The sequence below is a fragment of the Ambystoma mexicanum genome, chromosome 12, assembly GCF_040938575.1.
Source record: "Ambystoma mexicanum isolate Mex_15411 chromosome 12, UKY_AmexF1_1, whole genome shotgun sequence".
Taxonomy (NCBI): Eukaryota; Metazoa; Chordata; class Amphibia; order Caudata; family Ambystomatidae; genus Ambystoma; species Ambystoma mexicanum.
In genome coordinates, this window is record NC_090936.1 from 1,194,114,151 (window position 1) to 1,194,127,513 (window position 13,363).

Below are 13,363 nucleotides of genomic sequence, written 5' to 3' on the forward strand. Positions count from 1 at the left end.
CATACCACCTGTTGGGTGTCCTGACCCACGTTTGGACTATTATGCTGCAACAATTGGTTCTGTGGGTTTAGGAAATCCAAGAGGGCGTAAAAGCCCACATTTGCGCCAGAATCCTGGAGAACCGTGCAGTTTTGCACACAGCAAAATGGTCCCCTGACCTGCCACCCACCAGTGCAAAGAAAGATGGTGCTGTTCAAAATCTGTTGTTATTAATGTCAAAAATGGATGCAATACTGGTGCTCACCACTACCAGAAAGTCGGCGTTTTAAAACCACTAGACACTTGTGTAAAACTGAACAAATGAACCAAACCAGACCAAAGAAAGACTACTAAGAGGTGGATGCAATGTAAAACTATATTCTGAAATGACTTGAAGGAAGTAATTGTCTAATGTATGTATTGAAAATAGCTGGGGATGTCGGCAGCTTAAGTGAATTTGGGTTTAAAGCCACTAAAATCGAAAAGTTTAGAATAAATGAGTGACCTACATTTGAGTGTCACATAGTTTGCAACTGTTAAATGTCATAGTTTTGAACTTAGAATCAGCGTTCTAGCTGCATGTGTAAAAATTGCAAGTTTGGTTTGAATGTAGAAAACTGGGAACCAAAGTGACATTTAGCTGAAGCCTGGCTTAAAGAGATTGAATTCTGCCTGACAACTACCCCGACAGGAGTTGAAACTTGATCAGCAGCTGTGTTCCCAGGCCTGGTTGCATTCTGCTGCACCTGCCAAAAGGAGATGACACCTCTCTGATTGAATTAGGGGAGTGGCATCTGGGGAATGCAGGAAACTGAACAAAGCACTGTCTTGGGCTCAGGCAAATGTTATATTGGGGGGGTCGTAAAATAGCTTCCTCTTGGGAGAAGTGGAAGGAGAAGTGCCTCTGTGAGCAAGCTGAGCTTGGGGGAAGTGGACAAACCAGAAATTCCACAATGTGCTTTGGAAAACCACACCCCTTTGGGGCCAGAGCATAATTTTAAAAAGATGGATAATTCATAGTGCGGTCTTGTAAAAATTATATAAATAATATCATCATTCTTGTGATTTTTCTGTGCACATTTTAAGAGGTGTCAGGACTCTGTGGTATGTTCTGGGGAGTAGTAGCAGAAAATAAGGTTGTTACTCCAAATGTATGCATGTTAAAAATCTGACACTTTATCATCTGAAACCCATATCCCCTGTGCACATTTGTGTAAAATCTGAAAGAGTTTAGAGGTCGTTATCTGGATGAAAAGGGCAGAATTCTGTCAAAAGTGGACACTACATCTTACAAAGACAGGGATCGGATGGTTTGGTGCTACAGAAAATATGTTAACTGGACATATAATATTAGAAAAATGGTACATAGATAAATGGGTACTTGGAACAGAAATAGATTTGTGTGCAATTTGACAAGGGGAGGATCCTCTGACCATAAACCTACCTCATCACTCTGACTCACTGTTCCCTTCTCAAATCAGGTCAAAGAGAAATCCTTCACCTATCAAATCGTGAGTGGGTTGGGCAAAGAAAGTTAGCATCCACACCCATTTTCAAAAGACATAAAAAGAGCCACTGGCACCCAGGCAGGAACATTCACTTTCTTGCGGGACACTTTGCCGGGAGACTCCAGACTTCAAATCCATCAATCTCCAGAGACCAGAGATCCAGAGAGACCAGAGATCCAGAGAGACCAGATCGCTGTGCAGTGCTGAGAGCTGACCCAGATCGCTGTGAGCAGAATCAGAGAACCAGTACCCAGTGGCGAGAGAACCGCAGCCTATCCTGACCCGATCCGTGACGAAGTCACATTCCTGTCCAAAATATAGTGAGTACTCAGCCAGAACTGTGCAAAACCAATCTCTTAGTTTAACATAATCTAATTCAAACTATTTTAACCTATTGAGAACTGCATCATAGAAATTGTCTCCCTCCTGTTGATTCAAAGCTGCAAAACTGTCATCTGTCATTCTGAGCTTTACTTTTATTTTGAGAATGTACCTTCACAAAATCGTCCGTATCTCTTGAACCGTGATAGAAGCGAGATTTAACTTTTAATTTAAAGCTGAGATTGTAAGCTTTCCAACAAGCTCTAAACCGACTTGCTACTCCTTATAGTTCCTTCGTAATTGCGCTCGACGCACGCGACTAAATTGCCGCGATTTGACATTTTGCTTCATTCCAGCCACGTGTAAAAACATTTGTCTTTTGCTTCCATTACGGAATTCCGTTTTCAACCTGGTAACCATCCCTGTATCATTGATAGGGCTGGCCTGAACTGATTTAAAGTATCTCTCACTCACTCTGAACCTCTAGAGGGAATTAAAATCATTTTTAGCCTATTTTTCCCTTCTTTGCTTACCACATTTAAAGTACTTTGCCTGTGTTTAAAATCATCCTTGTGATCTAAGCTTGCTAGGGGGGAACTGAATTCGGATTGTACTGTGATTGTATTCCTGAAGACTGTGTGTGTTACTTCCATTTCCTTGCATTGCATAGGGGGGGAGTGAATTGTCAGAAAAAAGTAATCATATTATCTTTCGCTGAAGTCATATCAAATTATTTCTGTGTTGCATTCTGTCTCACCTTGCATTTCCTTGATCCATATAAAGCATTCTCTGCTACCTTAGTCCTCTGTTCTTATTCCTAAGTAACCAAGAACTGTGCCACTGTTGGATTACCTATTGCTGATTACTGCTCATATTCACAAGTGTGTTATCAATTATAAATGTATTTATAAAAGTGTGATATATATTATATATATATATTGTTTAATTATTTAATAAATCTTTTACATTGCAAAACAAAACTACTTCTTGGTCTCAGTGAGGTCAGGGGAATTCAAAGAGAGGGGCGTTATATAAGAGTTTATCATCGAGAGTATAACGTGTCATAAAAATATATAAATAAGGGCTCCCCTTGAGCAATCCCAGACAAGGCACTGACCTAGTGGGAATGCTTGATTGGAGTCATTAACAGAGTGGGGGCTCGTAGCCGGGGTTCTGGATTAGATCTATCACTTGTGCAGATTAATACAGTGTGCTAACTGACAGAATATATAAATTCTGTTGGATCACCACGCCGTGTTACACTGTAAAACCACCCCTCAAAGGAACGCTCTAAGGAAACGGTCTGTTTTGCAAAATAAAATATGAACTTCTGTAAGTCAGGAAGGAAATCAAGTTCCAGAATGACGACCTTGGTAGATATCAAAATAGCCAGAGAACACCTCTTACATAAGCTATTTGTGAGAGGTGAGTGGGCTCATCAGGACCAGGCGGTCTGGTTGCAGGCAATCGCACCCCAGATCACTGAAACAGGGTCAGATATATGGAGAGATCAGAGTCCCTTACATGTGGCCCTGAGTGAACTATATATGGCCCCTAAGGCCAAGAATGAGCACAACAAGATTGCCAGGGTAGCGGCATAATTATATTTACATATGGGAGCCATTGTCAACTTCCCTCTCTCGTTGGGGTTGTGTCTCCCGGTTCCCTCCTCCACCTCCTCACCTGAGTCCTCTTCCTCCGTACTAAAGGATCTGTGGGATCTGTAGTCCTTTTCTTTTTTGTGGTGTAACGGGGGTCTCGTACGGGAGGAAGCCACAGTGAGGGCTGCTAGGACGCACCTCTCTGGGGCCCCCTTCCCGGAAGGGACCAATACGGGGAAAAAGCCAATTGTGGCAAAAAAAACCTTTGAAGTGGTGTACTGCAGGCTTGTTAGAAGATGTAGACACAAGCGACAGTGATGGGATACTTCCGGCAAGGAACCGGTAGCACTCAAAATCGTGGAGCAGAGTGCGGAAAGAGAAACTCCCGCAGGCAGTATCAAAAACAAGAGGAAGAGCAAATAAGAAAAAGAAAATAGAAAGCAGGGAGAGAGAGGGAGAGACGGAGGAACTGAAGGGTGCCGTGGACCGAGTGCGGACCACGCCCAGGGGAGGCAGCTCAAAGGTAAGTAGAGCAACGGAGCGGTGAAAGCACCGAAAGGTAAGAAAAGAGACCGGAAGGGTCCGGGAAGATAACACTGCGAAGCGCAACAACGGCAGCGAAAGCAGAAACACAGCTGACCGAAAGGTTGCAACGCGCATGTGTCGAAAAAGGGGTGTGCCTAAATAGTTATACGTGCATGATGTGAAAAAGAAACTAGACCGCTGCATGCACGTAGATGAATGCGTGATGGAATCAGGAAGTACGGTGGAGAATCAAACGGGGCCACAGACGCCAGTGTCCAAAGCGTCGCATGACAGCCATACACAACAAATGTGCTGAAGGCCAAGATCTGGCAAATGGGCAACTGATGGCATTAGAGAAGTCCCAATCTGACCTCGTCTCTTCTGAGCAGAGGCAGCAGAGGAGCCAGGAGTCAGAAAATGATAGTAGGCAGCATATTATTAAAATAAAGGAGGATATGGATATCCTGCAACAGGAAAAGTCTGACCAGGATAACAGATTTCTGGCCTTGCAGACGGAGTACCAAGAAGGTTTGGACGTCCTACTGCAGAGCCAGAAAAAGCTGGAGCAACAACTAGACTTTAACAGGGCATGCACAGAGCAGGTAGCCACCCTGCACATCCGACTAGACATAGAGAAAGAGGAAAGCAATAAATTGATTTTGAAAGACCTGGATACCCAGGCAGAGTTTGATCAAGAGCGCCAGAAAGCTGGTGCCCTTCAACGGCAGAGGGACGACCTAGCGGCACAGATGCAGGCTCTTACTCAGGAAAGGGATACCTTAGGCCAGGAAGTCTGCCACTTAAAAAGACAAATTCAAGAAAATCACCTGGCCCTCCAGGGACTGGGTGACCTCCAAAAAGTGCATCAGAACTTGTTAGAGCACACCGGGAGGGTGGAGGATGCTCTGACAAGAAAGGAGCAGGCCAGTAGGGACGGTGCACAGGAGGTAACCACCCTGCAGCAAAGACTGACCCAGTGCTCCAGGACCAATCAGGAAGCACAGAGGGAAAATGAGGCTCTCTGTCAACACAATGATAGGCTCCAGCAACAGGTAGCCATGCAGGAGAGACTGATAGAGTCTAGTAAGGCCTTGACTGAGGAACTGAAAGCACAGGCTCTTGCATGGCAACAGGGAGCAGGGGCTGATAGAGATGAAGTTCGCTGGGAAAGGGAAACACCCGAGCATAACCTCAGGAGCCCTAGTACCAGAGGCCTCCACCTCTCCCAGTCCCAGGACTCTGCCACCCCCATGTCCCCTGGAGCACATGAGCACCACCACTTTTAAACAAATCACTTTATGTCACCACACTATCCAGTTGAAAGAGTTCACCAACTGCCTTACACCATGGGTGGTCTATGCCATTATATGTCCATGCGAGCTGGTATACATAGGTAAAACCAAACGACCAGTGCGCCAACGGATTAATGAACATAAATCCTGCATTCGTAATGCAGTCGAAAATAAACCACTAGTAGCCCACTTTTCTAAAAAACAACACAAATGCACAGACTTTCGCTGGTGTGTCATCCAAGTTATAAAAACGTCTTGCCGCAATGGGAACAAAGACAAAATTCTGACCCAAGCGGAACAAAAATGGATTTATAATTTAAAAACAGTCCAAAATGGACTAAACATAGCTGTCGAATGGAGCGTTTTTCTTTAAATAGCCCAGGCATCATCGTATTCCTATTTGTTGTATGAGACTCCATGAATGTTGTCGAATTTGTGCCGTAATATTTTCCTCAATCCACATGATGCGGTCAGATTTTAGTTTATATATACAAGAATCTGAGATTTAATGTGGCTGTCTCATCTCCTCCGTGACAGTTGCGAACATCGATCTTTCATTCATTTAAATCTCTGGCATCACTTTTTGCTTGCTAAAGAACCGCTGGATTTGGCAGCGTACTTACGACTCGCGTCCACCGTGTTCTTTGAGCCTCACGTGATCTTTTAAATATCTAGCCCCCCCCCCTTTTCGACTTCGTTTCATTCAGGAGCAAGCAGACGCCGCTCGAGTTACTATGCCGCATCGCTAAAACGTTCCAACAAGGTGAGGAACAGCGCTCTCTTCGAGAGCTCTTAGCGTCCATTTACGGACCATTTCCGCCACGGAGCGATCATGACCACCCGGCCCACACTACTGCCCCACCTTCAGTCACTCATTTAGCAATGAGTACTATTCTACGCGTGAGCCGCGTCTCTGACTAAAAAGATCGCACAGTTACTGTGTTTTCACTACCACTAACGATAGGGCTGAGTTTTCCCAGATTGAATCGCACTCATCACGACGTGCTTAGCGCACTATCACGCGAGCCATCGTAAAACAGTCTCCACTAGGGCTTTTTACTGATTCCCCCGTGTTTGTTCTTTCTTTTTTGAATAGACACTACGAGGTCGAGGGTGAAAAAAAGAAAAAAAGCCTCCCGACATTGGAACTGATCCATGACGGAGCCTCTTAAGCGCCACTCACCGCTCAAGGGACCCTAGTGAGTTTGCTCTGCGATGCCACTTCTACAATGCAATGTCTAGTAACGAGTTAGTGTTACAATTTATACACAAGGTAGTAATTTCCTTTGTTTTTCTACTCTCCTTTTATTAGGGCCATAGATCAGGGGAATATTGAAGATACCCCCAAATTTCTTCTCCGTGGTCTTCTACTATTTTCTCGGCCACTGGTAGGTGCTTCCTTTTTTGGCCTAGATGTTGAGCCATTACCTTGAGACCATCCACAAGAGACCAGACCGTTCAATATTGTACTTTTTGTTTTATTTATTGTTTTAGATTTGGCTTGTCATACAGAAATAGGGTGAAGACGTTAAGCGTGTATTAAATCATCATTGTCCTGAAGATGGCCCAACATTAACCACGTAGACCACCGCAGACAACGATGGGACTATTAAAAGGGGCCGAAACATATGTCGACCTATAGAAAATTCGATTGTGTTTTTTCTCATTGTTTTCCCATATCTATAACAACTGATATGTTTGAAGAAATTGTTAACTTTTGCACCTAATTGTCACAGAATGTTTGCACCGATATGAATGGTATGAGTGAGATATGATAAAGCCTATGAACATATATATTTTTCTACAACAAACTTTTTATAGAACCTATTAAAGAGATTTATTGTTATAATTACTACGGCTCTGTTTATAAACTGTCTCTTCCCCAAGGTATCTGCTGTGGATTGACACACCAGCCCTGCAGCACCTCTACCAGGTGCGCCGTTAGACCTTAGAGAGAGGGGTAGTCAGTCTGTAACCTTGTTCTTATTTCCCTTACCCTCCCTGTCTACAGACTTGTCCCCCCGTTAACAAAAAATATTTGGGAGTACCCATTATTATACCTATCCTTGGACAACCCTTGGTTGTTGGGTTTCATTTCTGGTGTCACACATTAGTCGTGTGTTAAGAAGTGAGAAGATGGACATTGAGAATCTAGTGTCTTTTTCTGATGAGTATTATAAAAAACTCATCAACCAGCCTACACTGTTGGGAGATACCCCTAATGAAGCTGTCAGCGCTCCACAATCCAGCGACGCAGAACTTTTAACTCAAAAAAAGAAAAAATTAATTCGAACTGAATCCCATGGGAAACTAATGCTGGCATATCTCAAAGCCGGAACAATTCCCGAGGGACTACAGATAAGAAACATACCACGAGTATTTATCAACAACACCAAATTTAAGTACAGATTCAGCGGTGTTAGCAATAAATGCTCCAGAGATCTACTAATTCTAATTATAGAAACATCAGAAGAAGAAGTAGCAATACAGAAAGCAGAAATAGAGATCTTGGAAGCCAAAATCAAACACGAGAACACTATAAAAGATCTGAAAGAAACGCTGGCGAAAATCGAAGAAGAGATGGTCACCTTCAAGAAAACAATTCTTGACAAAAAAATCTGGAAATTAAAGAAAGATGTCGAACAATACAAGGAGACCAAAACCTATCCGTACCTAGTGGAATCGTATTATGAGGACATCCTAAAGCTAGCCAAACAAGATCTTATAATAAAGCTAACAGAAGAAGACCATTTGTGAATTTTTCCAATTCATCCAATGCATCATCAAGTAGTGGATCAGACTCAGGGCAGCAAGGCCCCGCAGGACCTCCCCCACAGCAATTTTTTCGCGGGAGGGGACAACGCGGACGGATCAGACCCCAAGGCCCCCCGCGTATGAACACCAGGAACTGGCCGGCACCAGGACAAACTTGGTAATGCCTATCTACAACCTGTCTTCCCATGATCTTTCACCCACGGAAATAAGTGTTTTATCAAAAGGACTGTCATTCGTCCCAACAACACAAGCCAGGCCTTTCGAGACAGAAGTTGAGTTACAGAAGTTCTATAGATCAATACGCCTGAAATACTTTTTCCGCAATGCAACTTCGACTCCTAAAGCTACTACTACCACAGGACTGAAACCATCCTCTAAATTTGTCCCTACCAACGCAATGGTTAGTCCGGCAATAATAGCCTTTGAACAGAAGATCTCGAGGGAAATTCAACAAGTGATTAAAAACCATAATAACTCAAAGAATAACTTATCAAAGGCGGAGAGAGAAGCGCTAAAAGCACTAAAAACCAATGAGAACCTGATAATCAAACCAGCGGATAAAGGAGGAGGGATAGTAGTGTGGACCAAAGAACTCTATGAGATTGAAGTAATGAAACATCTGAATGATACTTCCTCATATAGAGAACTCCCATCTGACCCCACCCCTCGGCTAAAAGAAGAAATTACCAGCCTGATGAAATATGCCGTGGAAGAAAATTGGATTGACCCTGATGAACAAAAATTTCTGGTGAACGAGCATCCCACCATCCCAGTTTTCTATTTACTTCCGAAAATCCATAAACATGAGACACAACCTCCAGGAAGACCAATCGTAGCGGCCATCAACTCCGTTCTAGAACCCTTATCAATGTATTCCGATTGGTTTTTACGACCTTTCGTCTCGAAAATGAAATCGTATGTAAAAGACACTACCAGCATGATTAAAATGCTAGAAAATGTTCATCTAGACCCCACAGATATTCTAGTAACTCTAGATGTAGTGAGCTTATATACCAGCATCCCACAGGATGATTGTCTCAAGGTGATGGCCGGATATCTAGATAGACGCACAGATACCCTACTCCAAGTACCGACGGCATTCATTGTCGAATGCATCAGGTTAGCTCTCACAGAGAACTTCTTCCTATACAAAGACCGGTTTTTCAACCAACTTAAAGGCACAAGTATGGGAGCTACTTTTGCCCCTGACTTGGCGAATCTGTATATGGACCACTTAGAACAACAATCCATTTACAGCTCCAGCAATCCCTTTTTAAACCATATCAAAAACTGGCTACGATACATTGATGATATCTGTCTAATATGGAGTGGCACCTCAGAGCAACTTTCTTCGTTTCACCAGTGGCTGAATCTTCAGAATGTTCACATTCAGTTTACAATTCACACTGATCTAAATAAAATACCATTTCTAGATTTGGAAATTCAGAAAACTACAGGAGGCTCTATTGCAACAGCCCTGTATAGAAAACCAACGGACAGAAACACGTTGTTAAACTATACAAGCTTTCATCCCCTGAGCTTGAAAGAGGGTTTACCCTATGGCCAGTTTCTGCGCATTCGCAGAAACTGTACAGATGTACAAGAATACAAAATACACGCCAAAAGCCTTAAGTTAAGACTTAAAGAGAGAGGTTACCCTCACAAAACGATACAAAGAGCTTACAAACGCGTGTTACACACTAACCGCATGAATACACTAGCACCCACACCAAAACAGCAAGAGGACAAGATAACCTGCGTCAGTACTTTTAGTCCGATTAGTAATATATACAGAAAGATCATACGCAAACATTGGAAGATGATCCATACCGAGGATTTTACTCCCTCGATTCCTAGGTTTGCTTTCAAAAGACAACCAAATATTAAAGACCATTTGGTACACTCGTATCAACCTGCCATACCCAAAAAATTGACACAAACATCTTTGTGGGGCTTCCTGCCCCTAATTGGCCACCATCGATGCGGCCATTGCTCAGTGTGCGCTCAAACCACCACTTTTAAACAAATCACTTTATGTCACCACACTATCCAGTTGAAAGAGTTCACCAACTGCCTTACACCATGGGTGGTCTATGCCATTATATGTCCATGCGAGCTGGTATACATAGGTAAAACCAAACGACCAGTGCGCCAACGGATTAATGAACATAAATCCTGCATTCGTAATGCAGTCGAAAATAAACCACTAGTAGCCCACTTTTCTAAAAAACAACACAAATGCACAGACTTTCGCTGGTGTGTCATCCAAGTTATAAAAACGTCTTGCCGCAATGGGAACAAAGACAAAATTCTGACCCAAGCGGAACAAAAATGGATTTATAATTTAAAAACAGTCCAAAATGGACTAAACATAGCTGTCGAATGGAGCGTTTTTCTTTAAATAGCCCAGGCATCATCGTATTCCTATTTGTTGTATGAGACTCCATGAATGTTGTCGAATTTGTGCCGTAATATTTTCCTCAATCCACATGATGCGGTCAGATTTTAGTTTATATATACAAGAATCTGAGATTTAATGTGGCTGTCTCATCTCCTCCGTGACAGTTGCGAACATCGATCTTTCATTCATTTAAATCTCTGGCATCACTTTTTGCTTGCTAAAGAACCGCTGGATTTGGCAGCGTACTTACGACTCGCGTCCACCGTGTTCTTTGAGCCTCACGTGATCTTTTAAATATCTAGCCCCCCCCCCTTTTCGACTTCGTTTCATTCAGGAGCAAGCAGACGCCGCACGAGTTACTATGCCGCATCGCTAAAACGTTCCAACAAGGTGAGGAACAGCGCTCTCTTCGAGAGCTCTTAGCGTCCATTTACGGACCATTTCCGCCACGGAGCGATCATGACCACCCGGCCCACACTACTGCCCCACCTTCAGTCACTCATTTAGCAATGAGTACTATTCTACGCGTGAGCCGCGTCTCTGACTAAAAAGATCGCACAGTTACTGTGTTTTCACTACCACTAACGATAGGGCTGAGTTTTCCCAGATTGAATCGCACTCATCACGACGTGCTTAGCGCACTATCACGCGAGCCATCGTAAAACAGTCTCCACTAGGGCTTTTTACTGATTCCCCCGTGTTTGTTCTTTCTTTTTTGAATAGACACTACGAGGTCGAGGGTGAAAAAAAGAAAAAAAGCCTCCCGACATTGGAACTGATCCATGACGGAGCCTCTTAAGCGCCACTCACCGCTCAAGGGACCCTAGTGAGTTTGCTCTGCGATGCCACTTCTACAATGCAATGTCTAGTAACGAGTTAGTGTTACAATTTATACACAAGGTAGTAATTTCCTTTGTTTTTCTACTCTCCTTTTATTAGGGCCATAGATCAGGGGAATATTGAAGATACCCCCAAATTTCTTCTCCGTGGTCTTCTACTATTTTCTCGGCCACTGGTAGGTGCTTCCTTTTTTGGCCTAGATGTTAAGCCATTACCTTGAGACCATCCACAAGAGACCAGACCGTTCAATATTGTACTTTTTGTTTTATTTATTGTTTTAGATTTGGCTTGTCATACAGAAATAGGGTGAAGACGTTAAGCGTGTATTAAATCATCATTGTCCTGAAGATGGCCCAACATTAACCACGTAGACCACCGCAGACAACGATGGGACTATTAAAAGGGGCCGAAACATATGTCGACCTATAGAAAATTCGATTGTGTTTTTTCTCATTGTTTTCCCATATCTATAACAACTGATATGTTTGAAGAAATTGTTAACTTTTGCACCTAATTGTCACAGAATGTTTGCACCGATATGAATGGTATGAGTGAGATATGATAAAGCCTATGAACATATATATTTTTCTACAACAAACTTTTTATAGAACCTATTAAAGAGATTTATTGTTATAATTACTACGGCTCTGTTTATAAACTGTCTCTTCCCCAAGGTATCTGCTGTGGATTGACACACCAGCCCTGCAGCACCTCTACCAGGTGCGCCGTTAGACCTTAGAGAGAGGGGTAGTCAGTCTGTAACCTTGTTCTTATTGCACATGAGCACAGGGCCACGGGGATGGCAGATTACTATCCAGACAAAAGTATGGGGCTCATAGGCCAGTACCACCCAGGAATGGATGGGTGGGCATCCGGGTATGGGCACCCCAGCACAGTGCAATTTAGTGGGGAACCCCAGGAGAGTAGGCCCACTAAGGGCATCCTGAAAACCTCCGCCCATTTAGGTCAGTGGGGGGGGGGGTACCCATCAAATCCTGGCAGCAAGGAGGGATCTGAAGACTCCTCTGAGCGGCCCAGGACACAGGAGACCAGGTCCCCACATTCTGCCAGACATTCCCAGGCTCGCAGAATCCGGGAGAGCCTGGAAGATCAGACGGGAACCTCTGGGAGCAGTGCTTCTGAGTCAGAGGATGAATGGACCAGGGTTACCCGAACCAAAAAGGCCAATAAGGCAAAAAGGGCTTTGCTTAAGGACCCCTTAAAGCAGATCAAGGCAATAAGGAGTGTCATCACCCCTTATCACAAGAACGCCAAGTATTCTGTTTGGGAACACTTGGAGCTTTATGAGCAAATGATGGAGACTTTCCATTTGAAGGACAGCAGTAGCTCCATCCAGTACTTCAAATGGACATTCTCCCCAGAATACGCCAGTTTTTTTTTTGCGGGGCTGGAGGACCAAAATCATTCAAGATGTTCCATCTATAGGGCGGCCATCTTGAAACATTTTTCTGTTCACCGGAATCCCCAAGAGGCTTGCAAGGCAGCCTACAATTTGCAATGTGGGGAGGATCACACAAGAATTCATGCAAGAATTGAAGCGTGCCTTTGCGCAGACCACCAGAAGGGTGCGCACGGACAGCAGAGAATTCATCAACACATTTTTCCATGCACTCCCCAAATACATAATGACCCAGCTCGTGAGAGATTTTCATGAGAAAAGATCTTTAGACTGGGTCATTGAGCAAGCCACCCGCATCTATGAGGTGCAGAAACCGGTCGAAAATAAGAATCAGCCCAAAAACCCCAAAACCAACAGCACCCCCGCTGCTGCCAAGGTGGCAGAGGTAAAGGTTGCCCCCGTTTTAGATTTGGAGTTGGGGGGCCTAAAAACCTGCCTGCACCGAACAATTCACAGCCTAGAAGGCCCTCGGGCCAGTCACAGACAGGGAGTCAAGGAGGTAATCCCACAAATGGGATCCCTCGCTCCCCTGACTATGTAAGTCCCCGCTACAAGGGAAACAGACCAATCCTGGGTTATGTGTGGACTCCTCCAGCCCAAGGGGGGGTCCAGCCAAGCACCTGACCCAGGGAACTTCCCTCCTAACTTCCCACAGGAGGGCAGAAATTCCCCAAACATTGGGCAGAACTTTTTTCCCAGGT

General features: G+C 44.0%; 1 long non-coding RNA gene across 1 annotated transcript; it reads left to right on the forward strand.

Annotated features, from left to right (window-relative positions):
* The first annotated feature begins 5,919 nt into the window (after positions 1 to 5,919).
* On the forward strand, positions 5,920 to 6,607 carry LOC138513124 (uncharacterized). Its single transcript, XR_011281718.1, has 3 exons — positions 5,920 to 5,989; positions 6,323 to 6,425; positions 6,539 to 6,607. It is a non-coding gene; the product is annotated as an uncharacterized lncRNA (long non-coding RNA).
* The last annotated feature ends 6,756 nt before the right edge of the window (positions 6,608 to 13,363 follow it).